We start from the raw sequence: 27,751 nt of genomic DNA, 5'->3' as shown, positions 1-27,751 counted from the left end.
TGAGGAAACTGTACACATTCACTTTATCCATGCCCGTCATCATTTTTATATACCGATATAAAATCACCCAACAGCACTTGATAGACACATCCTCCCAAAGCATCTGCTGTGATAGCCACCAGATGGCGTTTCATAAATATGTATGGCTTCAGATCCTCGATACTTATGTTGCATCACCCATATCTTCTGCTGGTGTTGATTCACACTGTTGTTGCTGAATATAGCTCCTTCATCTCCATCTTCACAGCATTGGAACTTAAAATGCCCATCAATCATAGCCAATTTGGCATCATAGACATTTATCTTCCTTCATAATTAGTTTTCCCTGCATGAAAATAAGGTCAGTACTCAAATTGTCAGAAAATATTAAAGCCATAAATCTTGCATCTGCCTCAATCACAATACTTCATTGTATGGTGGTTTATTCTGCACATTAATCACCCTTCTTGTGAAGATGATTTTGGCAATAAATGTCCTCATTCTAACCTCACTGGTATCAATATATTCTACATTCACAGTGAAATCGCATTTGATGTTAATTTAATTTAGTTATTTCTCAACGGTCAAACAGTATTAATACGATCAACCCTCTAATACCTCTTTACTATCAAAAAACGTTGAGTGAGCAAGTTATTGCGGAGGACACAAAGAGTCTTCAAAGGGATGGATGTAGATAGTTTATTTCAGATTAGTTTATTATAAACACCAGGGTTCAATGAAATTCCTTGTTCACTTGAATCTCTGGAGAAAAGGTATAGGTAATGTTATATCTCTCATTTTCCTTTCCCCTGACTCTCAGTTTTCCAGAAGTGTCTCGACCCGAAACATCACCTATTCCTTTTCTGTTGCACCAACATCCACAAATCTATTCCAGGCTGGATAAGGTTACCAAACCTTCCTCTGGAGGGTATTGGTGGACCAGGATGAAGTCGGAGGCTAAACCCTGGGCCAAATATGGTTTCAAGGTTGCAAGTTGATCAATAATACAAGGTAACAGCCTGAATATCAATGCCCCTTACAGCATAGGTCATTTCATGACTGGACTGAAGTGTCACCTTGGAAGATTCAAGACCCGAGATGGGGCTGGAATCCACAGCATCCTGCTTCAAAAAGGACTATTCCACTAAATCAACATTTAGTAAAAACTAAATTCATAAATAAAAGCTGACATATTTTGGTTGGATCTTAATTTACTGGTGCACTGATGAAGAAGAGCTCTGTCGTGAGTGGTAAACTGGGAAGTATGACCGTCAGTGCCTTTGTTAACCAGCTTCTTTGTACCTTTTCATACCTCTCCCGCCTCTCAGTCTGAAGAAGGATCTCGAACCTAACCGTCACCGATTCATTTTCTTCAGAGATACTGCCTGACCCTCTGAGTTACTCCAGCATTTTGTGCCTATCTTTGGTGTAAACCAGCATCTGCAGTTCCTTCCTACACATGAATACAGGCCCTTTGGCCCAATGAGCTGACACTGACTATCAAAACACCCATTCACACTAGTTTTATGTTATCCCACTTTCTCATCGCACTAGGGCCAATTAACGGAGGCCAATCAATCTACAAAGCCGCTCGGCTTTGGGGTGTGGGAAGAAACGAGCACCTGGAGTAAATCCAGATCTTTGTTACTGTGAACGAACAGCTCTACCAGCTGCATCACTGAGCCACACAACAACGATTGCAAAACAGCAGAATGGTATAAGATTGTAGTGCATTCTGAAGTTATGCAAAAAAAAAGTATAAGATCAGACTAACTGATTGAGGTAGAGTTAATAGTAACAGTGCATGGCTGCACCTCTGGGAATGGATAATGGGATTGAGATCCCTATGAGCATAAAAGGAGTTTGGGATTACGATATGGTGAGTTTGCAGAACAGTCTTAGATGCAGGATCTTGGTGGGTTTTTACGGAATGCTGGAAGCAGGGCTCTAGTGATTTTTTTAAATGCATAGTTACAGACCCGTGGTGAATTTATAAGTTATGTTGAAGCAAGTGGCTATTGAAATTACAAGGAGCTTGAGAATAGCCCCCAACAGTCCTGGAAACACAACCCTGGCAAGTTTAAAAGGAGAGTGAGAAATATTACCAATATGCAAAATGCTAACTGTCAGAATTTCTAAACAAATAAAAAATAGATTATTGAAGTTTTACTGTAATTTTTTTAAATAATTGTAAAAAGCCTTCTTCTTGCTTATGGCGTGCACATCCTAAAGTTGTAGGACTATTTGATCTAATTTGATTGTGCACGCCAGGTTGATTGCATTTGTTGAAACAGGTCGGACCACGTGAATGTTGCAATCTCCCACTTTATTGTAAGAAATGACAACTATTGAAAGAATTTGGCTGAGGAATTTATATTTGACAAAAAACAGGTTATATACATTTGGGTGTGAAGAAGATAGAAATTCATGATCTGATGGCATGTACTTGGTAAGTGTCAATATTCTATGTCGAAGAGGGTGAGCTGAGGTGGAAGAGAGGTATTGGAGTCAGGGAGATTAAAAGAGAGGTAAAAGGTGTGTATTTCTTTTCATTTAACTTGGTTTCAGATTTCAATAAGCAAGAAGGTAATAGGATGGGCACTGGGTGGTGAGAAGGCAAATATGTGAAGAAGTTGATGGGAGCTGGAAGAAGGGGAATATACGGAAGTTTGGGAGAAATAAGTCATGGTCTACAAGAGTCACTTTTATCTGTGGCCCACTCCCAAAATGCTCTTTTTGCATTTCTATCTACCACCTAACCAAAAGAAAAGACCAAGAGAAAAAGACAATCTGAAGGGAGTAGGGCAAAAAGACAAAAAAAATGTCAGAGAAGCAAATAAGACAAAGAGATAAATGACTGAACCAGTAACGACAACAGATCCAGCCATGAAGGTGATGTTGCCCAATAGTTTAACATGCACAATTCTGAGTGAATAAATTATACACTATAAGATCATTATAAAATTGGATTCTAATGATGGATCTTCAAAATGTTAATTCTGTTCCTTATTCCACAGAAGCTGCTTGACCTGATGAATGTTTCCAGCATTTTCTGGTTTTGTTTTCAAATTTACAGAATCTGTTACTTTTTGATTTTGCTCATAATCTTAAAAAAATCATGCTAATTAATGTGTGTTTCCTTTGGGCATGTGAGTGATACTGTTTGACATTTGTAACCCATAGCGAGCTTACAGCACTTTGTTTTGCAGAAGGAAAAGTATCAGACTCTGCAATAAGTTTTGATTAAAAAAAATATTTTTTGTTCTGCATGCAGTTCCATACACTGGCCACAGGATGCCACTTGGATATGTATCTACAAACCTTTGACCATGTTGCATTTCCTCTTTTCCAAATAAATGATTACATTTTAAAAAAGTGATTATTTATTTTTGCCTCTAGGTGATATTCTTCATTTTAAGGATGTCATCTCCCAAACTTCCAATATGAAGCATCTGGTTACCTTTTGTTTTCATTTTTAGTGTATCAACATCTACTATCCTTTTGCAAAGGTTTCATGTTCACCTTTGCCAGGCCAACACACTGTTTTGAGTGCTTATTACCTGACCCATTGCCGATATGCCGATAGTTAATATACACTTCTGTGTTTCTCTCTTAGTTTCCCAATTATCAGGAAATTCATTGGTAAGATATCTACCTAAATTCTTTCTCTTGTTCAATGTTCTGCACTAAAGCTACAGAATAATTGCCCCCCTCCCCTCCCCCCCAGTGCAAAACCACTACAAGCAATTCTCCGAAAAGTTTGACACCAGCCACCAGTACATGAGGCGTGCCCAACAAAAAAAGAAACTGATTCGGGATAGATAATGTCAAAATCTGGTTGCTGAACCAGCTTCAGATTGCACACAGTAAAGTTCAACAGGTCATTTGAGTGGAATGAAAGAGTTCTAGTGTAAAGAGGTATGGTTTGAGCAATTGACATTTTCTGAGTAGAGTTAAATGTATTTAATTAACATATTTATTGCTTCCATTAAATGCTTTAAATGTTCTTTAGAATTGTATCTTAATTATTTGTAATTATTAAATTTGTTTTTTAATTCTTTTTAGTAACATAATTAATAGTATTTGAATATTTTTCAAAGTTTGTGAATTGCATATTATTTGACATTCCAAGCTTTGGGTCAAAGAGTTAAACAGCACGGAAAAGGGACCTTCAGTCCAACTTGTCCATGCTGACCAAGGTGCCTATCTAAGCTAGTCCCATTTGCCTCCATTTGACCCATATCCCGTTCAACCATTCCTATCCATGTACCTGTCCCAATCTCTTTTAAACATTGTAATTGGACCTGACTACCACTTCCTCGGACAGCTCAGTGCATATACCCATCACTCTCTTGTGAATAACTTGCCCCTCAGGTCCCCTATAAATTTTCTCCTCTTCATCTTAAACCTCTGTCCTCTAGTTTTAGACTGGGAAAAAGACTGGTTAATGTGGGTAGGCCTTGCATTTTTTACACAAAGGCCTCGCCAAACAGCAGATAATCAGATGCAGAATGGAAGCTAAGTATAAAGGGTGCCAAAGTGGTGTTCTGTTCTTGGTAGGCAGCCTGAACCATCGCAGATGTAGTGTCTAGCACATAGAATACCATGCATCGCAGATGTAGGGTTGTGTTTTATCTTTATTTCCCTGCAGATATGGACAGAAAAACTCTCAATTGGGAGTTAACTATGGAGTGAATAATGCAGCAATGTTTGCTTTGTGAATAAACTTATGGACGACAGACAAAAGAGCCCTTTTGAATTCTACCTTTCTCGTGTTTTTATATTAGCAAATTGATTGCTTAACAAAGATGATTAATGCTTCATTTATTTTACTGTATTATGATTGTATGTCAGCTAATAACAAAATTGAGAGTAGGAATCTGGGAATCAATTCTACGCTTTTGACTAGTATGCACATCTAACCTTACACAAGATTGTGAAGTAAGATCATTTTGGGAAGTCAAAGCAGGGTAGGACATTAACAGTGAATAGTAGGGTCCTGTAGAATGTTTTTTAATTTATTTTTTAATTTTATTTTTTTTAATTTATTTGAAGCAGTGTACAAAAATATAAACAGCGGCATATGACATAAAACAGTTATTGTACAGCTTCAATTTTAATTTTTAGCTAAAGATGAGAGAGAAGAAGAGAGAAAAAGCAAGAGAGAGAGAAAGTGGATGTGCAAGAATAGAACCCCTAGACTACCAAATTGGTGTAGCCAAAGAGTGAGTAAGTAAAAGAAATAAGAAAGACGTAGAGAAATAAAAAGACAAACACAGAAAGAAAAACAAAAGGTGATGATATACCTGCTTCGTATCCCTCCCCACCCATCACCCAACTCGTAATTAAATTTAATTCCAAAATTGTGTTGCACCATACTATCCTTGTAATGAATCGATGAATGGTGACCATGTCTTCGAAAAATGCTCTGGTTTTTCTGCTAAGACAAGTCTCATATTTTCAAGATGTAGCGTCTCAGACATGTTTGTAATCCACATTTTGAGAGTAGGGGCAGATGTATGTTTCCAAAATTTGAATATTATTTTTTTTGCCGTTATCAGACCATAATTGAGGAAACGTCTTTGAAATATTGATAGCTCAGAGCAGGCTTCTGATGTTCCATGTCGGGGTCCAGTTTTGTTTTTAATGTTTTTGAGAAAATTTCAAAAATTCCTCCTCAAAAGATATGTAATTTTATGCAAGAGGCGAAGGAATGTGTTTGTTGCTTTTTGAAGGAGATATTTGTCACAAATAGGAGATACATTTGGAAAGATCTTATTCAGTTTAGTCTTTGAATAGCAGAGTCTGTGCAGTATTTTAAATTGCATTAAAGTATGTCTAACGTTAATCGAACAATTGTGTATATATAAAAGGTTTTCTTCCAATCTGTCTTTTGGAATTTTTAGGCCTAGTTCCTCTTCCCAGTCTCTTCTAATTGCTTCTGACGATGGGATTTCTATATTTAGAAGGGTGTTATACAAATATGATGTTAAGTTGTTTGATTCTGAATTTCTATTCATACATTCGTCTAGTATATCTGGCAGCAGAGTTTGGTAGTCATGGGTATATGTTTTCAGATAGTCTTGAATTTGGAGATATCTGAAATATTTATTACCTTTCAGGTGGTATTTCGACTGTAATTCCTGAAATGAGAGCGGAGTTCCCATCTCGTAGAGATCTCCAAGTTTTTTGATTCCTAGTCTTTCCCAATAAGTAAACGTTTTATCTATAATAGATGGCTTGAACACAGGGTTATTGGCTATTGGTGAGAGAAGAGATAAATTTCTTAGTTTAAGAGTTGATTGTTACTTGTCTCCAGATTCGTAGAGTGCTGTGAATAATCGGATTTTTATCATATAGTGTGTTCTTCAAATTTGTTGGGGAGAGAAGAATCGCGCCTATATTAAAAGGCGAGCAATCCTCTCTCTCCATTATTAAATAGTCTACCTGTTGGCATGAGTTATCCAGCCAGTAAATTACATTTTTAATATTCGTTGCCCAATAATAGTATAAGAAGTTGGGGAGAGCCAATCCGCCCGTTTCTTTGGGTTTACATGGATGTCGTTTTTAAATTCTATGTGTTTTATAATCCCAGATAAAGTTTGTAATCAGAGAATCAAGAAATAAATACAGAATTTGTGGGAGGAAGATCATCTTTATAGCATTTATTCTGCCTATTAGAGACAACGGGAGTGTTTTCCAAAATTGAATAAGAGTGTTTAATTTAGTAACTAAAGGCAGGAAGTTTGCATTGAATAGAGAGGTATATTTTCTGGCTGTAGAATGTTGAAGATAAGTGAGATCCAGTCTGAAGAAGGGTCTCAAACCGAAACGTCACCCATTACTTCTATCCAGAGATGCTACCTGGCCCGCTAAGTGACTCCAGCATTTTGTGTCTATCTTCAGAGAGATCTATGAGTTCTGTTACACAGTTCACAGAATGTGGTGTCACAAGTAATAATAATAATAATAAATTATATTTTTGGGCGCCTTTCAAAGTCTCAAGGACACCTTACAGAAATTAACAGAAGAGAAAAAAACATATAGTCGGAGTAAAATAAATAATAAGGACATCACCAATACACAAATTAAAGACAGAAATCGCTCCAAAGACAAAACATCAAAAAACACAATGTGAAGATAGATAGGGTGGTCAAGAAAGTTTTTGATACATTGGCCTTCATCAGTCAGGATATTGAGAATTGAAAATGTGATGTTATGTTACAGTTGTACAACACATTGGTGAGTCTGCATTTGGAATATTGTGTTCTGGCCACCTTGGGGGAGGGGGACCGACCTTTGGCGTCACACACACACGCATACTAACCACTCCCCACACACACTAACCCCCCCTTGAGGGCCCCCTCCCCCCCCTCCTCTCACCCCTCTCCTTGCCCCTCTCCACCCCCTCTCCCCCCTCTCCCCCTTCCTCCACCCCCACTCTCTCCACCCCCCTCTCTCTCCCCCCCCCTCTCTTTTTCTGCCCCAGGGAGGGGCTAGAGAGGGAGGGGAGGGGGTAGAGGCAGCACCTACCCAGGTTGTAGAGCAGGATGGCTGGGCCATGTAACTCGCAGCTAATGGCTGCGCTTTGAAAACTCTGAGCAGCTGGCCGTGAGAAGCAAAGGCATTGTGAAGTCATCAGTTTGCTTCAGCAGTTAGATTTAAAAAAGATGTCAGATTGGTGAACAATTTTAGTAAAAAACTGGGGAAATAATGAATCAAATTTTCAGATGAGGGAATTTTCGACATCATGAGGTAAAGGTCTACTGGAAAATGTAAAAATGTCACCGTTACCGCATCGGGTTTTCGAGGAGATGCGAATCACATATGAAAAGACACACACACACACACAAAAATACATCCACATCCAAGATCAGAGTTTTATAAGTTACTAGACTAAGTGGGACCCGTTGGATCCCATGTTCACACGGGAGGGCTGGTCCCCCAACACAATATTCCACCTCTCCACCAATTCCAATATTTGGTGGCCAGTGAGGGGGGGGGGGGCTTTCTGAAGCGCTAGTATGGGTGTTGTGGGCCGAAGGGACTGGTTTCCAGAGGGCTAGTATGGACATTGTGGGCTGAATGGATTCTTGGGCTGGCAGCTCAGTCACTCAGGCCTGGTGGGCTGGCAGCTCAGTCACTCAGGCCTCAGTCACTCAGGCCTGGTGGGCTGGTAGCTCAGAAACTGCCAGAAATTCTGCCCAAAACAGGTGAGAGACTCTGAGGGAGAAGGTGGAGAATCAATTTTAGACATTTTTCTTCTTTTTCTGCAGATCACAGCAATGAAGGAGGAAAGTCTATCCTGGCCTGGATCTCACATGGAGCCAATGAAGGGAGGGAGAAAAATACTGGGGTGAGGTTTAATACTTGCAGGGGGAATACTTACCGCTGGGCCGAAGAGACTCCTCCTGGGCTATTACAGGCCTGATGGGCCGAAGCGGCTTTAAAAAAAAATCTGAGTTAAATCTCAGTGAAAGGCACTTTTTCTGGACTTTTCCTGGCCTGGCCCGGGCCTTTTGGGCCAAAATGCTCCTCCTGGGCTAATACGAGCATTTTGGGCAAAAGGGACTGGTTTCTCGGCATTGTAGGCCGAAATTAGTGTTTTCAGGCAAGCCAAATAACTCATTTCATTTCCATTTCATTTCAAGCACAACGGCAGTCCAAACAGCTCATTGCATTTTCATTTCCATTTTCATTGCAGTTTCAAGCACAGGGCAGGCCAAACAGCTGATTGCATTTTCATTTCACTTCCATTGCCATTGCAGTTTCAAGCACAGGGCATGCCAAGCGAAACAGCCGATTGCATTTTCACTTCACTTCCATTGCCATTGCAGTATCAAGCACAGGGCAGGACAAGCCAAACAGCCGATTGCATTTTCACTGTACTTCCATTGCCATTGCAGTTTCAAGCACAGGGCAGGCCAAGCCAAACAGCACATTGCATTTTCACTTCTCTTCCATTGCCATTGCAGATTCAAGCACAGGGCAGCCAAACAGCAGCCTATTGCATTTTCACTGTACTTCCATTGCCATTGCAGTTTCAAGCACAGGGCAGGACATGCCAAACAGCCGATTGCATTTTCACTGTACTTCCATTGCCATTGCAATTTCAAGCACAGGGCAGGACAAGCCAAACAGCCGATTGCATTTCCACTGTACTTCCATTGCCATTGCAGTTTCAAGCACAGGGCAGGCCAAGCCAAACAGCACATTGCATTTTCACTTCTCTTCCAGAACATAGAACAAACTTTATGATAAGTCAGAGACACTCTCTTGATTACAGCCTAATAACTGAAAAAATTAATACTTAAATTTTGGAAAAAACCAGCAGCCCCCACAATTAAAATGTGGATTACGGAAATGACTGGGTCCTTACATTTGGAAAAAATAAGATTTGTCTTAATTGACAAACCAGAATTATTTGTTAGAATATGGTCTCCATTTATTGAATTCTTGAAAAGGTGAATTGGTTTAACACAAGGTCAGCGTTGAAGCCTGAGTTTGGGATTGGATGAATAGTTGCACTTAACATCTCCTGGATCTATCTCCACAATTTTGTTATTTTTAATTTATTTTTTCGTCTTCTTTTTCTCTTTAATAGATTATAGTTTCACTTATCTTTTTCTCTCTTTATCTTTATGCTTTAAAAAAACATTGAAAGTCATTAGGGGCTTCAATGGTTTGTGTCTTTGAGGTATGTCATTGTTCTTCCTTTTGAAGCTTGCATAGAAGGCATGAGCTCATCTGGAAATGATGACAGAAACAAGGAACTGCGGATGAAAGTTTACAAAAAAAGACACAAAGTGATAGAATGACAGTCGGTCAGGCAGCATCCCTGGAGAGCATGGATAGGTGACGTTTTGGGTCTAAAGAAGGGTCCCGAACCAAAACATCATCTATCCGTGTTCTCCAAGGATTCTGTCTGACCCACTGAATTACTCCACCACTTTATGCCATTTATGATACCCAGTTTCACCTTGTGGTAGGTGGTGGCGTGCAAGTCACGCCATAGCTGTCAACAGCTTGTTAACAATAGTAGCCTTGGACCTGAAAGCCAGAAAGCCCTAAAGTAACTCAACGAGTCAGGCAGCTTCCCTGGAGAACATGGATATGTGATATCTCCGGATGAGACCTTCCTTCAGACTCAGAAAAGTCCTTCTGGACCTGAGAGAACAGAGTGCGATCTATAGGGTGTCAGAATGGAAAAGTTTCACATTTTGTATAGAAATAAACTGAGCTATGTGTGAGAGTTCAGGAGAGATGTATTCAGTTCTCAAGAGAGTTATTTTGTGTGAAGAGATTGTGAAAGTCTGTTGAGCATTTAGACAGGGAATAGGGCCATTGGGATTCATGGAAAGACCATTTGAAAAGACTACATCTGCAATAATCTGAAATCTGAATGAACGAGGCCCAGATCAGCTACACTAGTTAGTGAACAGTATAAAGGGAGGAGATATCACCGTGTGAGTTGGAGCATTATGTAGGACCAGAGCCAATGTTGGAGTGCAAAACAATGGTTTTGTAACAGACAAGAATGGAGAATAGCATTGGTGCAATTGATGACTGGAGAAGCAAAAGGCTACCTACAGAGTTTGCAAAACTCCAAACTATAATTTTCTCTGGCATTGCATAGCACATAACCAGTTGTCTTCTGATTTCTCCTTCCATGCAGTTTGTTTGCAAATAGGTTTTAGGAGAAAAAATTGCTTCATGATTTTTCAATGCTGAGTTCCAAAACTATGAACAGCAAGACATGCTACAGATGTGAAATTTGGCAGACACACAAACATAAACACTCATACTTCAATGTTTTGGCAAAGATGACTCATAGTAAAGGATGACTGTAATGAATCCTTTCCCTATTTACAGAGTATACAACAAGGGAAGCAGTTATGCACCAAAATCTGTCTGTCTAGGAACCGCATCACAGAATTGTATTTTTCTCAGTGCTCCACAATCCAAATTGATTTTATCCGCAGTAAATCAAGTTAGTAATAATTTCTATATGGTATTGTTCCAGGTATGAAATTGGACCTGGGCTTCCAGTCATGATCCAAATTAACACACTTGATATTTTCCCAGTGTTAAATGTGTACTGAATCAGTTCCTAATGATTTGAATCTGAATATCAAGGCTTCAGAAAATTACAATTATGGTATAGTCTCAGGAGAACCTGTCTCATTCTACTAACATTGGCAGAAGATAACATAACTTTAGCACTGATTGTAGACTGCTCAAACGCTTCCCAAGATTCACAAGTAACTAAAGAAAACAAACCATTGATCATCATCTCATGGTTCAAAGAAACCTGCACATTTAGGGATTGGTGTCTCTTTACATTAATGCACTGATCCTGGTTATCCGATAGAGATTTTATGGGAGCTAGGTGCTAATGATTGTTGCCTAAGTCAACAATGTTCACAAGTCCCCAGTGCCTTAGATGCCAACTGCCCCTTCCTGAAATGAAATTAAGGTATGTTTTCATGAATACGGGGTTTGAGTGACTTCTCCAATGCCACAGTGAGCAGAAAACCCAGAAATATGGACGAGATCAGCATGACCCAGGAGTTGACAGTTACCATACCAGGAATTCACAACTCCTTATGCTCTGAAACTTCCTATTAGGTGCAGATGTTTGGGTAATGTAGAAATTGGGTGGATCTCAAACAGGAGAGCATTGCACAGAGTGACTGTACCCAGAACACCTTAATGATAGACTAATGAAGGTGTTTTCTGTTGATCAATACAAAAGGAAAGTCCCAGTCATAATGAAGCATTACAAATGAGCATAGATAGCATATTTTGTGCAGTCTTTGCTCAAGAGGTGGCAATCATTTAAATTATGTTTCTGGCCATGGAAATGAGGATCTTTGCCCCCAACCTGAGTAGCTTCTGCATGCAAGATAGCTCACTTTCCATATGATTTTCCACTTATTCACTCTTATTGTTTAACCTAAATGGAGAAGGAATACATTGGGCTACAGGTTAACGATCTCTGAATAAGGGTCTGGCAGAAGTCAAACGTTAACTGTGAGATGCGGACAGAGGGTAACCATTGGCTATATTTAAGAGGGAGTTAGATGTGGCCCTTGTGGCTAAGGGGATCAGGGGGTATGGAGAGAAGGCAGGTACGGGATACTGAGTTGGATGATCAGCCATGATCATATTGAATGGCGGTGCAGGCTCGAAGGGCCGAATGGCCTACTCCTGCACCTAATTTCTATGTTTCTAGGGTAAATAAGAGATAGTTTAATGTATTGGAGTTATGAGTCGAGCAGCAATGTGTGTATCTGTGTGCAGTCCTTTCAGTAGATGTAAGATCTCTCTCCACAGTGACAATTGTCTAAATATCATGGCATGTATGGCTAGAACAGAAAACACCCTTCTCTGTTGTGCAGCAAAGTATTGGCAACAGCAATGATACTGCTGGAAATTGAGCTGATCACATTTTGGCACTCCTTTCTGAATGTATAATCTGCCAACTGTTGAACAGTTTTTGGCAACCTTCACCATTTTTTCAGGAGGACCTTCATTTTCACTATAGCCACACGCAACTATGTTTCACACAATTCACAACAAACACAATTACATTTCTGAGAAATTCTTATGAAATATAGTGGTGATGTCAAAATCCTATCGTGGGCCAGCATCATTTTAAATACAAATAATAAGTTCCACATTCAATCCATAATGTTTAATCTGGAATATAATTATGGATTTAATATCTCCACTGCTAACAGCTTGAATTGATTAAATGTTATGGTCTCTACCACCAATGCCTTAATGAGTCTCTGCTCCATTCTTCGTGGTAGTGAGGACAGGAACAGGGAGGTAGGGGATCTGAATGTGTGGCTGAGGGGCTGGAGCAGGGAGCAAGGATTTAGATTTCTAGACCACTGGGATCTCTTTTGGGGTAGGGGTGACCTGTACAAAAGGGACGGGTTACATCTTAACTGGAGGGGGACCGGCATTCTGGCAGGCAGGTTTGCTAGGGATACACGTGTGGGTTTAAACTAAATAGTGGGGGGGAGGGATTGATAAATTGGGTTTATAAAGATGGAGTTGAAGGGGGAGTGGCTACAGGAAAAAATTCAATAGATTCCCAAATTAATGGGAAAGAAAGCTCGAAAATAAACAACAGAGTAAGGTCAAGGCCAATTGAGAGCGGCAAGGGGGGAAGTGAATACGGAGGTCAAAGTGTTGTATATGAATGCGCAAAGTATAAGGAATAAAGTGGACGATCTTGAGGCTCAGTTAGAAACTGGCAAGTATGATGTGGGAATTACTGAGAAATTGCTGCAAGAGGGCCAGGGCTGGGAACTGAATATTCAAGGGTATACCTCCTATCGAAAAGGCAGACAGGTGGGCAGAGGGGGTGGGGTTGCCCTGTTGGTGAGGAATGAAATTCAATCCCTTGCAAGGGGTGACATTGAAACAGGAGATGTAGAGTCAGTATGGAAAGAACTAAGGAATTGTAAGGGTAAAAAGACCCTAATGGGACTAATCTACAGACCCCCAAACAGTAGCCTGGATATCAGGCGCAAGTTGAATCAGGAGTTAAAATTGGCATGGAGTAAAAGTAATGCTGTGGTTGTTATGGGAGATTTCAACATGCAGGTAGACTGGGAAAATCATGTTGGTACTGGACCCCAAGAAAGGGACTTTGTAGAGTGCCTTTGTGATGGATTCTTTGAACAGCTTGTATTGGAGCCTACCAGGGAGAAGGCAATTCTGGATTTAGTGTTATGTAATGAACCGGATTTGATAAAGGAACTCGAGGTTAATGAGCCATTAGGAGGCAGTGACCATAACATGGTCAGGTTTAATCTACAATTGGAGAGGGAGAAGAGTAGATCGGAGGTGTCAGTGTTGCAGTTGAATAAAGGGGACTACGGGGCCATGAGGGAGGAGCTGGCCAAAGTTGACTGGAAAGATACACTAGCAGGGATGACAGTGGAACAAAAATGGCAGGTGTTTCTAGGAATAATACAGTCGGTGCAGGATCAGATTCCAAGGGGAGAAAGGGACGACCACGGCTGACAAGGGACGTCAGGGACAATATAAAAATTAAAGCGAAGAAGTACAACATAGCAAAGATGAGCGGGAAGCAAGAGGATTGGGTAATGTTTAAAGAACAACAGAAGATAATCAAAAAGACAATATGGGAAGAAAAGATGAGGTACGAAGGTAAGCTAGCCAAGAATATAAAGCAGGATAGTAAAAGCTTCTTTAGGTATGTGAAGAGGAAAAAATTAGTTAAGACCAAAGTTGGACTCTTGAAGACCAAAAAAGGTGAATTTATTATGGGGAACAAGGAAATGGCAGATGAGTTGAACAGGTACTTTGGATCTGTCTTCACTAAGGAGGACACAAACAATCTTCCTGATATAGTAGTGGCCAGAGGATCTGGGGTGACGGAGGAACTGAAGGAAATCCACATTATGCAGAAAATGGTGTTGGATAGACTGATGGGACTGAAGGCTGATAAATCCCCAGGGCCTGATGGTCTGCATCCCAGGGTACTTAAGAAAGTGGCTCTAGAAATGGTGGATGCATTGGTGATAATTTTCCAATGTTCTATAGACTCAGGATCAGTTCCTGTGGATTGAAGGGTAGCTAATGTTATCCCACTTTTTAAGAAAGGCAGGAGAGAGAAAACATGGAATTATAGACCAGTTAGCCTGACATCGGTGGTGGGGAAGATGCTGGAGTTAATTATGAAAGATGAGATAGCCGAACATTTGGATGGCAGTAACAGGATCGGTCCGAGTCAGCATGGATTTACGAAGGGGATATCATGCTTGACTAATCTTCTGGAATTTTTTGAAGATGTAACTAGGAAATTGGACAAGGGAGAGCCAGTGGTTGTAGTGTACCTGGACTTTCAAAAAGCATTTAATAAGTCTCGCTTAGGAGATTAGTGGGCAAAATTGGGGCACATGGTATTGGGGGTAGAGTGCTGACATGGATAGAGAAGTGGTTGGCAGACAGGAAACAAAGAGTTGGGATTAATGGGTCCCTTTCAGAATGGCAGGCAGTTACTAGTGGGGTACCGCAAGGCTCGGTGTTGGGACCGCAGCTATTTACAATATACATCAATGATTTGGATGAAGGGATTCAAAGTAACATTAGCAAATTTGCAGATGACACAAAGTTGGGTGGCAGTGTGAACTGTGAGGAGGATGCCATGAGAATGCAGGGTGATTTGGACAGGTTGGGGGAGTGGGCAGATGCATGGCAGATGAAGTTTAATGCGGATAAATGTGAGGTTATCGACTTTGGTAGCAAAAACAGGAAGGCAGATTACTATTTAAATGGCGTCAAGTTGGGAAAAGGGGAAGTACAACGGGATCTGGGGGTCCTTGTACATCAGTCTATGAAAGTAAGCATCCAGATACAGCAGGCAGTGAAGAAAGCGAATGGCATGTTGGCCTTTATAAAACAAGAGGAATCGAATATAGGAGCAAAGAGGTCCTAGTTGTACATAGCCCTAGTGAGACCACACCTGGAGTATTGTGTGCAGTTTTGGTCCCCTAATTTGAGGAAGGACATTCTTGCTATTGAGGGGGTGCAGCGTAGGTTAACAAGGTTAATTCCCGGGATGGCGGGACTGTCAAACGCTGAGAGAATGGAGCAGCTGGGCTTGTACACTCGAGTTTAGAAGGATGAGAGGGAATCTCATTGAAACATATAAGATTATTAAGGATTTGGACATGCCACAGTTTAAGAATAAGAAGTAAGCTATTTAGAACGGAGACGAGGAAATACTTTTTCTCACAGAGAGTGGTGAGTCTAGAATTATCTGCCTACGAGGGCGGTGGAGGTGGGTTCTCTGGATGCTTTCAAGAGAGAGCAAGATAGGGCTCTTAAACATAGCAGAGTCAGGGGATATGGGGTGAAGGCAAGAACGGGGTACTGATTGGGGATGATCAGCCATGATCACATTGAATGGCGGTGCTGGCCCAAAGGGCCAAATGGCCTACTCTTGCACCTATTGTCTATTGTCTATTGGGACAGTTGGCGAATGGCTTGAAATACTTGGAGGACTTTCGAATTTTAAATGACCAGCCTAAACAAAAATATTTTTAGTGGGAAAGTATTATTTGGTATATATAAACAATTCACCTTTTGAACTGTTTTGAAATTATCTATTCCTCCTTCAACCCAAAAAGCTTTTATTCAAGGTAAATAACCCTATTTTGCTATGGAACTACTGGAATTCAAGTAAATAATTCAAGCCACAATTCCATACGTATTGTGCTTATTGGAGGTAACTAACAAAATCCAATTTTAATGAAATAAGAAAGCTTGAATTTTCAGAAACCAGAGTGATTTACCTTTTCTGAAATTTTATTTACTTTATATTAATTAGCATTCATAATCTAGATTATAAAATGCAAAATTTCCTCGTTATCACTTCACTACGTACCAAAATAAATCACCACCTACTATATTAGATGAGACCAATTCAATTTTTGATTGACCTCTTCTGAGAGACGAAAATACTTTTCAAAGAAATTGAGGGTGTACCAAAGATAAATGTTCACTTTTCACTTGTTTTCTTTACAATGCGTATTAATTATGCTGTTTTCTTTTGATTAATTGATTATGTTCTATCCTCTGAAATTCGAAATCAATAAAAGACTAATCGAGTCCTTTACAATAGAGTAACCTTTCCTTCAGAGCACATTCTAGGTCCTGAAAATTATGTGCTGTTTTCTTTTGATTACTTTGATGTTCATCCTCTGAAATTTCAAAAAGACATGTCGTTTACAACAGAGTGACTTTCCTTCAGTGCCTATGATACAATCTTTCATGATCTTGGTAAGTTCATTCATGATCTATAAACGTTGAGAAATAGCACCATGTATTTATGGTGTAATTTAGAGCACTGTTTCTGATGCTGGTCCTAATAAATTAGATTTTCGGACCAGTGTTAGGTTCGTCAAAAAACAGTGGCAATGTTCTGCAGATTTTTTGTGGATTACTCAGATTTGTGTGTTCATATAAATTCCTTTGTTCACTGCATTACCACAGCTGTTTATTAACTAATAGCTGCAATAAATGAATGAGTAAAAGGGATTTCAAATGTGATTGACTTGTAACTACCTGCTTAGTTTCAAGATCAATTAAAAATGGGCAATAAATGCCAGCATTTTCTATGTCCCATGAACAATTATAAAAACTACTAACCAGCATGTTATCAGGAGGGTACACTTCAAAGTGTAAAGTTAGTGTTCCCAGATGAGAAAATATTGCTTTGCATCAATACCATGATGAACATGAGCTGGATATGTTAATACTGGATACTAAGACAGCAGGGTTTGTCTTAACGCATGGGCACGCTGGGCAGTTGCCCGGGGCCCCACGAGTATAGGGGCCCCATGCTAATGTATTGGAGAATGTTATTGTAGAACATGAAAATGGAGAAGAACATCGCAAGTGCGTGACGGCATATTTGATTCGGCATAAATAAACTGGAAGTGTTGGGGCCCCAGTGCACTGCTTTGCCCGAGGGCCTATAATGCTGTTAAGACGGCCCTGTCTGATAGGAATGAAGAGGGAACTCATTTAACATTTCATTATTTCTCTCAGGAAGTTTTCAGTCATCCAACATCCTGTCCTGCTCATCCTGTCCATTTGGTGACAAATCGACACAGAACCCAATGTAGAACTAATCCGAGAATAATTGGTTTTCAGACCCGTAGATAAAATTGGAAGAGAAGTAAATATTGTAAGATTAAAATACATTTTCTGGTTTGAGAATCAGGATCAGATCTTAAATGCCGCCATACTTCACAATATGCCCCATTATCTAGCTTTGCAATTTTAGGACAAGAATGGGATACAATCAGCAATAACAAAATAATTCTGTCTCTATTATACAAGATACAAGATACATTTAATTGTCATTTGGACCCCTTGAGGTCCAAACGAAATGCCGTTTCTGCAGCCATACATTACAAACAAATAGACCCAAGACACAACATAATTTACATAAACATCCATCACATCGCTGTGATGGAAGGCCAAATAAACTTATCTCTCCACTGCACTCTCCCCCCCCCGATGTCAGAGTCAAAGTCAAAGCCGTCAAACAGTTTCATGGCTCAGATATTCTATTGTGCACTGTGAAACTGAGAGCAACATGCCAAAATCTTGATAATGCCCTTGGTGATCCAGCTCTCCTCTCGAGGCAACACCAATTTGCAGCTTTCTCCAAATAAATTAAATCAATGAAAAATATAATTATTTAGAAATTAAACTAATCTTACAGTGAAAATGCTACATTTTGATGCATGAACTATGTTTAGTTGCATTGTAAGCCATAAAAAATATTCAATACACTTGCTTGCTTTTAACTTAATGAAATAATCATAACAATGAGAAATAATGTTGCTGTTTAAAATAATAAAAATGAACTATAATTCCCAGAGAGAGATACTTCAAAATGCAATAAATTCATAATTTTGTCTTTTTAAAATGCTTATAGATACTTCAGCACTCACCTTAATATATGTTCCAAACTTTATTTTGTACTTAGTAAAGTCCTTAAATATTGGTTAGAAGTTTGGCTTATCCTTCCAATTTAGCTGATTGTGAGCTGTTCTTCCTGCATGATTTTTTTATTGATGACGGATGACAGGGATCCTATTGAACTGATGACTGTCAGAAACTGAGATTGGAAGAGGCAAAGTTCTGATCAGAGAGATCACTAAATCCTATTGGGTGGCAAAGATAGTAGGCCAATGATGAAACACATACCTAAATCATATTTTTCTTTCATTCAAAACTGTCAAGTGCGGATTTGGTATAAAAGACACCTGCTGGATTATAATAGTACAATAATTGCAATGTCAAAGTGATTAATAATGGGGTGAGAAATGGCACTGCTTTGTCAAATGCTTGATCAGTTTTGTAATAAACTTTTAGCTCTATTTAAATTGAATTGGTTATTGGTTCCGTGTAAAAGCAGATCTAAACCTGAACATCCTGTGGTTTTGCAAAAAACACAAGATGGCTTTAATAATGATCCTGTATCTAATTTATTTCTCATAAACAAAATCCTGTTCAGTATTCAAAACTATCCTGCAGTTAAGTTCCTATGCAAATTGCCACAGAATGTGGAATAGAAGAGCAGGGGGTTATGGGAAAACAATATAAATAATTAGTTAAACCACAGCTAGAATGTTGCATGCAGTTAGGGGCTATGGGTGAGTGGTGGAATATTATAAGAATGTCACCACATTATAATAAAGGTGTGTTGCACTGTAAAGGGTGCAGGCGAGATTCACTAGAATGTTGCCTGTTGTGGAGCATTTTAGCTACAACTAGACTAAGTTGTTCGAATGGTCTCCGAAAATGTCAGATGAATTTTGTTTGTTTGAATGGTTCAGGAATTGTATATATTTATCAATTGAATAAAGTCTATTTTGAAATTAAAAAAAGTTGTTCGAATGGTTCATGAATTGTATATATTTATCAATTGAATAAAGTCTATTTTGAAATTTAAAAAAAAAGAAAAAGAAGTGGGACCTGTTGGGTCCCAGTCACACGGGAGGCCTGGTCCCTCAACGCAACCCATTCCCCAACGCAATATTCCACCACTCATCCGTTCCCCCAACACAACCCGTTCCCCCAACGCAATATTCCACCACTCACCCATAGCCCCTAACTGCACAGGCATTGCTCATTTTGCCTCATCCGTAGTGGCAGGGGGTGTTGTGCGAGCGGGGTGGTTGTGGGGGGGTGGGTTGGGGGGGCGGACGGGTTGTGGGGGGGGGAGTGGCTGGTGCGGGGGGTGTGTTGTGGGGGAAGGGTGGGGGAGACGGGGGGGAAGGTGGAGGTGTTGGGGGCTTGGGGGTGGATGGAGGGTGTGGGGGTGGTGGGGGGGTTGTGGAGGGTGGTGGGGGGGATTGTCGATGGGGGGGGGGGGGGGTTGTGGAGGGGGAGGGGGTGGGGGTGTTGGAGGGGGGGTTTGTGTAGGGGGGGGCGGGGTTGCGGGGTCAGTGAGGTTGTGGGTAGTGGGGGGGTGTGTGTGGGTAGTGGGCAGTGGGGGGGTGTGTGAAGGGTGTGTGTGTGGGGGGGGGGGTGTGTGTGTGTGTGGGGGCAGGAGGGTTGTGTGGGGGGAGGGGTTTGTGCGTGGTGGGTGTTGTGGGAGGAAGTTTGTGGGAGGAGAGAGGGGGGTGTGTGGACGGGGGGAGTGAGCTTGGAGAAAAGATGGGGGAAGAGCCATGGGAGAGAGTGGGGCATCACGGGGGAGGAGCCAACGAGGGGTCCCGAGAGGTAGTGGCTGGAATTGGTGGTGTGATGGTGACTCACAGCGGGCGCTGGTCGCTAGTCGTTCTCCGCCGCCAGGATCAGTCCCCGCTTTCTGTTTGGCGATATCTCCGACTCCGGGCTGGGTCTCCCACATTGGGCTGCAAAGATCCTATAGCGGAGCAAGATAGACCACTCCTGCTAAATGCAATGGGCTAACGTGTAGTACGCAACGGAACGGAACGTGGGCCTTTTTTTCATCCATTTCCGTAACCGCACCCGAACCGACCCGACTCGCAGTGTAATCAACGTTGCGGGGGAACAGTTTGTGTTAATAAATTTAAATTCTGAAAATGAGGAGAAGATTTTTACAAAATAACTTTTATTTTTACGAGGAAGTTTCAGTAACCGGCTTCCGTCTCCGCACTATTATCCTATGGGATCTTTGGTGCAGAGACAGAAGCCGGTTACGGAAATGGGGCCTTAAATTACCCATGAATCTGCCCATGACCGTACTATGTCTTTTTCATCGAGTGGACTATCTTGCTCGCTATAGGACCTTTGCTGGGCTGGGTCGGGTCTCCGACGCTGGGCTGCTGCTTGGGGCGGGGCTGTTGGGGCGGGCGGGGCTGGACTGCTTCGGGATCCTCTGAAAGTCCGGTTGGAAACCTCCGCTGGCCACCCTCAGCACCAGTAAAGACGTGATAGCGCAGGAAGGGGAGGACCATCCTGGGGAGTGACAGGGGAAGAGACTAATCCGCGCGGCGCCGACTGGGAGGAGCAGAGAACGATCTGAGCATGCGTGCTTTTTAAGATTTTTAAACCTCGCTAACTTTTACAGCATTCAACCGATCGGACCGAAACTTGGCACACTCGCAGCACATCAGAACGGTGAGTGAACTGGCAAAAATTCGAGGAGCTATCGCGAATCGTTTTCGAGCAAATAGAAAGACCTCCAAACCGGAAGGTAACAAGATCAGAGTTTTAGTTATGAGAGATTGGATAGGTTGCATTTTTGAGAAGGATGAAGAGTGATTTATTTGAGGTATATTAAATTATGAGGGTTGGATCATAAATAGCCAAAAAACATTCCCCTCAGCAAAGGCAGAGCATGCATAGGTTTAAATTGAGGGATTTCAAAGGGATTTATGAGTATTTGTTTCTCACCCAGACGTTTGCTTAAATTTAAAATGGACTGCCTGAGGGGTTAGTGGGGGCAGGTATTTTCTCGACATTTAGATTCAACTAGTTCTGTTATAATGAGATAGTGGTGTTCCTAAGAAGGGTTTCAGCCCGAATCTTTGCCTATTTCCTTCGCTCCGTAGATGCTGCCTCACCCGCTGAGTTTCTCCAGCATTTTTGTCTACCTTGCATTGTAGAAAATTGGGTTATAAAAACAATTGAGTCAATGAGGAAAAGAGGTTTAAAGACTGGAGAGTTTTAAATTCATAATAATAAAACCATTTCTATATTTCTCCTGCAGGATTAAAAAAAATAAATGTCCTTTTAATAGCTTTAAGTTTATTTTTTATACCTGATAAAAATATGAAAATATGAAAAGATACATTCTTTATAGTATCTTTGCACAAGTCAATTTCAACGGTAGAGCATGGAAGGCTATAAGTCGAGCACTGGAACACTGGAAAATTATATTGGTCTCTATGGATACTTGATTGCCAGCATAAACACAATGGAACAAAGTTCCCTTGTCAATATCATGCCTTAACTACGAGATGTTGATTTCTAGTGCATTAATAACCTGGATAATGACATTGTTATGATAAGAGAACTCGAGGTAAAGAAACCGCTTGGAGGTAGTGATCATAATATGATTAGTTTTAATCTGCAATTTGAGAAGGAGAACGTTAAATCGGAAGTGTCAGTGATGCAGTTGAACAAAGGGGACTATGAAGGCATGAGAGGGGAGCTAGCCAAGGTAGACTGGAAAGGGATCCTAGCAGGAATGACGGTGGAACAGCAATGGCAGGAATTTCTGGGCATAATCCAGAAGACGCAGGATCATTTAATTCTAAAAAGGAAGAAAGATTCTAAGGGGAGTAGGAGGCAACCGTGGCTGAGAAGAGAAGTTAGGGATAGAATAAAACTAAAAGAAAAGATGTATAGCACTGCAAATATTAGCCGGAAGCCAGAGGATTGGGAAACTTTCATAGGACAACAGAAGGAAACAAAATGGGCAACACAGGCTGAAAAGATGAAGTACGAAGGGAAGCTGGCCAAGAATATAAAGAAGGACACTAAAAGCTCCTTTAGATATGTTAAGAGAAAAAGAGTAGCAAAGGCAAATGTGGGTCCCTTGAAGGCAGACACGGGTGAAATTATTATGGGCAACAACAAAAATGGCAGAAGAGTTGAATAGGTACTTCGGATCTGTCTTCACTAAGGAAGACACAAACAATCTCTCAGATGTACTGGAGGACACAGGATCTAAGGGGATAGAGGAACTGAAAGAAATTTTCATTAGTCAAGAAATAGTATTAGGTAGGCTTATGGGCCTCAGGTAGGTGGCTCTAGAAATATTGGACACATAGATGATCATTTTCCAATGTACAATAGATTCAGGATCAGTTCCTGTGGATTGGAGGATAGCTAATGTTATCACACTTTTCAAGAAAGGAATGAGAGAGAAAATGGGGAATTACAGACCAGTTAGCCTGACTTCGGTGGTGGGAAAGACGCTGGAGTCAATTATTACAGAGATCATAATGGGGCATTTGGATAGCAGTAAAAAGATTAGTCCAAGTCAACATGGATTTATGAAAGGGAAATCATGCTTGACTAATCTTCAGGAATTGTTTGAGGATGTGACAAGTAAAATGGATGAAGGGGTGCCAATGGATGTAATGTATCTAGACTTTCAGAAAGCCTTTGATAAGGTCCCGCACGGGAGACTGGTGACTAAAATTAGAGCACATGGTATTTGGAATAGGGTGTTGACATCAAGTCAAGTCAAGTTTATTCGTCACATACACATATCGCGGACTTTGTGCAAAAAACAAACAAACAAACTACAAATAGAATGGAACAGAATCACATATTCTTTTACATATTATATATTGTGGGTGGAAGGAAAAAGGGAAAAAAAACAGCAATTTAAAAAAAAAACAGTAGAATGGTACAGTAAAGTTAGTCCCTGGTGAGATAGGAGTTTACAGTCCTCATGGCCTCTGGGAAGAAAATCCTTCTCAAACCTCTCCATTCTCACAGCATGGCAACGGAGGCGTTTGCCTGATCGTAGCAGCTGGAACAGTCCGTTGCAGGGGTGGAAGGGGTCTCCCATGATCTTATTGGCTCTGGAGTTGCACCTCCTGATGTATTGTTCCTGCAGAGGGTCGTGAAGTTTCCATAGTGCGAAAATTGGTTGGCAGACAGGAAGCAAAGAGTAGGAGTGAATGGATCCTTTTCAGAATGGCAGGCAGTGGCGAGTGGAGTGCCGCAAGGCTCGGTGTTGGGGCCGCAACTGTTTACCATATATATTAATGATTTGGAAGCGGGAATTAGGAACAACACTAGCAAGTTTGCGGATGACAGAAAGCTGGGTGGCAGTGTGAACTGTGAAGAGGATGTTAGAAGGTTGCAGGGTGACCTGGACAGGTTGAGTGAGTGGGCAGATGCGTGGCAGATGCAGTATAATATAGATAAAAGGTTATCCACTTTGGCGGCAAAAACAAGGGGGCAGATTATTATCTCAATGGGGTTAGGTTAGGTAAGGGGGAGATGCAGCGAGACCTGGGCGTCCTTGTACACCGGGCACTGAAAGTTGGCGTGCAGGTACAGCAGGCAGTGAAGAAAGCTAATGGAATGTTGGCCTTCATAACAAGAGGATTTCAGTATAGGAGTAAAGAGGTTCTTCTGCAGTTGTATAGGGCTCTGGTGAGACCACATCTGGAGTATTGTGTACAGTTTTGGTCTCCTAATTTGAGGAAGGACATCCTTGTGATTGAGGCAGTGCAGCGTAGGTTCACGAGATTGATTCCTGGGATGGCGGGACTGTCATATGAGGAAAGATTGAAAAGACTAGGCTTGTGTTCACTGGAGTTTAGAAAGATGAGGGGGGATCGTACAGAAACATATAAAATTATAAAAGGACTGGACAAGCTAGATGCAGGAAATATGTTCCCAATGTTGGGCGAGTCCAGAACCAGGAGCCACAGTCTTAGAATAAAGGGGTGGTCATTTAAGACTGAGGTGAGAAAAAACTTTTTCACCCAGAAAGTTGTGAATTTATGGAATTCCCTGCCACAAGTCACTGGATGGATTTAAGAGAGAGTTAGATAGAGCTCTAGGGGCTAGTGGAGTCAAGGGATATGGGGAGAATGCAGGCACGGGTTATTGATAGGGGACGATCAGCCATGATCACAATGAATGGCGGTGCTGGCTCGAAGGGCCGAACGGCCTCCTCCTGCACCTATCTTCTATGTTTCTATTAACTTGAACCAAATCATTTATACATTATTCTTAGGCTAGTTTTTGCAGAAATCTTTCTAGTCAGTCAGCAGTAGCCTGAAAATTAATTCCAGCTCGGAATACCATCTCTGATCTCAGGCATTTAGTCTTCATTAAGCAAAGAGAATTCAAATGCAATGGGGGGAAAAAATGAGTAGGAGGCAACACAATTGGCCAGAAATACATTTCTCACGTACAGCACACAAATCAAGGTGAACAAAAGGATCCTGTAATTAAAGACTGAAGCTTTGATACTGGGAAAAATGTTACTGTTTTGCAATGTGATACATTATTTTTTAGTAAAACCCTTCTACTACTGCAGGGGACATAAAACACATGGGTAATGTCTTAATGAAGCATACAGTGACAAATATCCAACAAATTGGTACCAGTAATTAGAAAAGTTATCTGCAACAGTAAAATAAGCGAATGATAAAATTCTATGCTAATACAGAAGAGACTATAAACTACCCAGAGCTGTGTTTGAGGGCACTATATTTATTGTATGCAGCCAAGTAACTGTTCATGATTTCAAATAAACACAATACTTTGGCAAAGTCAATTGCCAGATACTTTTTAAATTGCAGACATTACACAAATCTGTTCTTCATTGTTACAGTAGAACAGTGTTTCCTGCAACACCGTTGCTCTCTAATAAGCACGTTGAAATAATGAAGGAAACATAGAAACATAGAAACATAGAAAATAGGTGCAGGAGTAGGCCATTCGGCCCTTCAAGCCTGCACCGCCATTCAATGTGATCATGGCTGATCATCCAACTCGGTATCCTGTTCCTGCCTTCTCTCCATACCCCCTGATCCCTTTAGCCACAAGGGCCACATCTAACTCCCTCTTAAATATAGCCAATGAACTGGCCTCAACTACCTTCTGCGGCAGAGAATTCAAGGACTTCAAGAGCAAGGACTTTCATCATAACCATTGACATGAAAACTAAAAACTTCAACAATGTTCGCATTATCATACATGAATTTACAAGAAATAAGCACAGTAACTAATAGCAGGAAAATATCAACACCCCATTTTTCTGTCTAATCATGGATTGAAATGGTGCATGTTGCCCTTTTTGAAAAGCTACTGGACTAAGTGGAACCCATTGGGTCCCTGTCACACAGGAGGCCTGGTCCCCCAATGGAATATTCCACCACTCACCCATAGCCCCCAACTGCACAGGCACAGCTCATTTCCCCTTATCCCGAGCACTCTCTCCTCCTCCTCTTCACCCTCCCTCTTCTTTCCCCTCTCCTCCCCTCCCCATCCCTCCCTCGCCTCTCTCTCCATCTCCCTTCCGCTACCCTCAGTCACTCCCTCCATCCCTCCCTCCCTCCATAACTTCCCTATCCCCTCCTTTCCCTCTATCCCCCACTCTTCGTCTACCCCTATCCCCCCACTATCCCTCCTCACCTCCCTCACTGCCCTCCTCTCCCTCTCTTCCCCACTCCCCCTCCTCTATTCCCCCTTCCTCTCCCTCTAATCCCCCTTCTCCCCCACTCTCCCTCCTCACCTCCTCCCTCTTCTTTCCCCTCTTCTCCCACCCTCCCCCATTCCCTCCCTCACCTCTCCTTTGCCCTACCCTCAGTCAGTCCCTCCCTCCATAACTCCTCTCCCTTCCCTACTTCCCTCCGCTCCTTCTATCCCCATTCCTCCCCCCCACCCCCTCCTCCCCTCCCCAGGATCTCAAGGTTGCCGTTCCGCTCCCTTCTTCCATGCTCCGGAGGAGCATCAGCCGTCAGGGTCCTTTGAGCCAGGCCTCGGATCCCCGTTGTGTGGGTGGCGGGGGAGGGGGGGGTGGGAGAGCTCAGAGAAAAGACGGGGAAAGAGCCAAGGGAGAGAGGGGGATATCATGGGGGAGGGGGGCATGAGCCAGCAAGGGGGACCAGATGGGAAGGGGCAGGAGTTGCAGTGCATTGTGATGGCGGTGCGTTTGGGACTTACAGCGGGCGTGGTACGCTCTCCTCTACTGGGATCAGACTCTCGGTCTCTCCAAAAATTGTGTCCGGTTGGAGACCTCCGCCGGCCATCCTCAGCTCCAGTAAAGACGCGATGGCGCAGGAAGGGGCGGACCGTCCCGGGGAGTGACAGGAGAAGAGACTAATCCGCGCAGCGCTGACTGGCAGGAGAGGAGATCGATTTACGCATGCGCGGTTTTTTACGATTTTTAAAACTCGCTCATTTATACAATATAATACCGATCGGAACAAACCTTGTTGCACTCGCAGCACAGGAGAACGATGAGTGAGCTGACGAAAACTCATAGCGCTATCGCGTACTGTTTTTGCGAATTTGAAAAACCGCACAACCAGAATGCTTTTAATGCTTTTCCCACTAAATACAATAACCTGCTGCAAGTTTCCACAACATTTATTCCACAGAACAACAAATCGGAATCTCCAGTAAAACAGGCATCTGTGAAGCCCCCTTAGCCATTTTGTGTGCTAGCCTGAAACAAAGCGCGTGATTGGCCAACTGGCAGACAACTCAATGTTAAACGTGCTTTGATTGGACTAAAAATTACCCGAAATGTTTCCGGTTTTTCTCTAATTTAATAAAAATGTGCAAGTCTTCTTCATATCGAGTTTCAGGGGTGATTTATATAAAAAAATTTACACAATGTGTGAAAATGTCATGTAGTTTGGTGACTTGGGTCACGAAATCCTATTTCTAGACACATTTTTGATGCTCGGCCCACAGCCTAGATAGAGAATACAAGCAAAGTGCACATTAAATTATAACTGAATTAAATTGAATGAAGTTGGGAGAGGTGCAGGAGGATCACATGAAGATACAAAATTCTTAGACATTTTGACAGTGTTGTTTGCCACTTATTCTCGAATAAGACCATGACATCTGGTCTCAAGTCTAATATGTATGGAGATAGCTGATTAGATCAATCAGGGATGGGAAATTCCACACAGGTGACAGGAGTGGGGATGTTATAAGATTAGTGGTTCATGATTTTTGGAATTCTCTTTTCCTCTTTGCCTTTATTCTAGCCTCTTCATATGAACAGGCATCATAAGAAAGTCTC

The 27,751-nt window shown here is 41.6% G+C and overlaps 1 long non-coding RNA gene across 2 annotated transcripts; it reads left to right on the top strand.

Moving 5' to 3' along the window:
* Nucleotides 1-1,543: 1,543 nt before the first annotated feature.
* On the top strand, nucleotides 1,544-27,751 carry LOC129709931 (uncharacterized). Of its 2 annotated transcripts, XR_008725601.1 has the most exons (4): nucleotides 1,544-2,514; nucleotides 8,256-8,335; nucleotides 21,083-21,132; nucleotides 27,096-27,751. It is a non-coding gene; the product is annotated as an uncharacterized LOC129709931 (long non-coding RNA). The 2 variants fall into 2 exon arrangements; XR_008725600.1 differs by lacking the exon at nucleotides 27,096-27,751 and having other exon boundaries at nucleotides 1,549-2,514; nucleotides 21,083-23,733.

This window comes from Leucoraja erinacea, chromosome 2 (genome assembly GCF_028641065.1).
Source record: "Leucoraja erinacea ecotype New England chromosome 2, Leri_hhj_1, whole genome shotgun sequence".
Taxonomy (NCBI): Eukaryota; Metazoa; Chordata; class Chondrichthyes; order Rajiformes; family Rajidae; genus Leucoraja; species Leucoraja erinaceus.
Note: the sequence above shows the minus strand (reverse complement) of the source record. Positions and strands in the feature narration are given on the sequence as shown.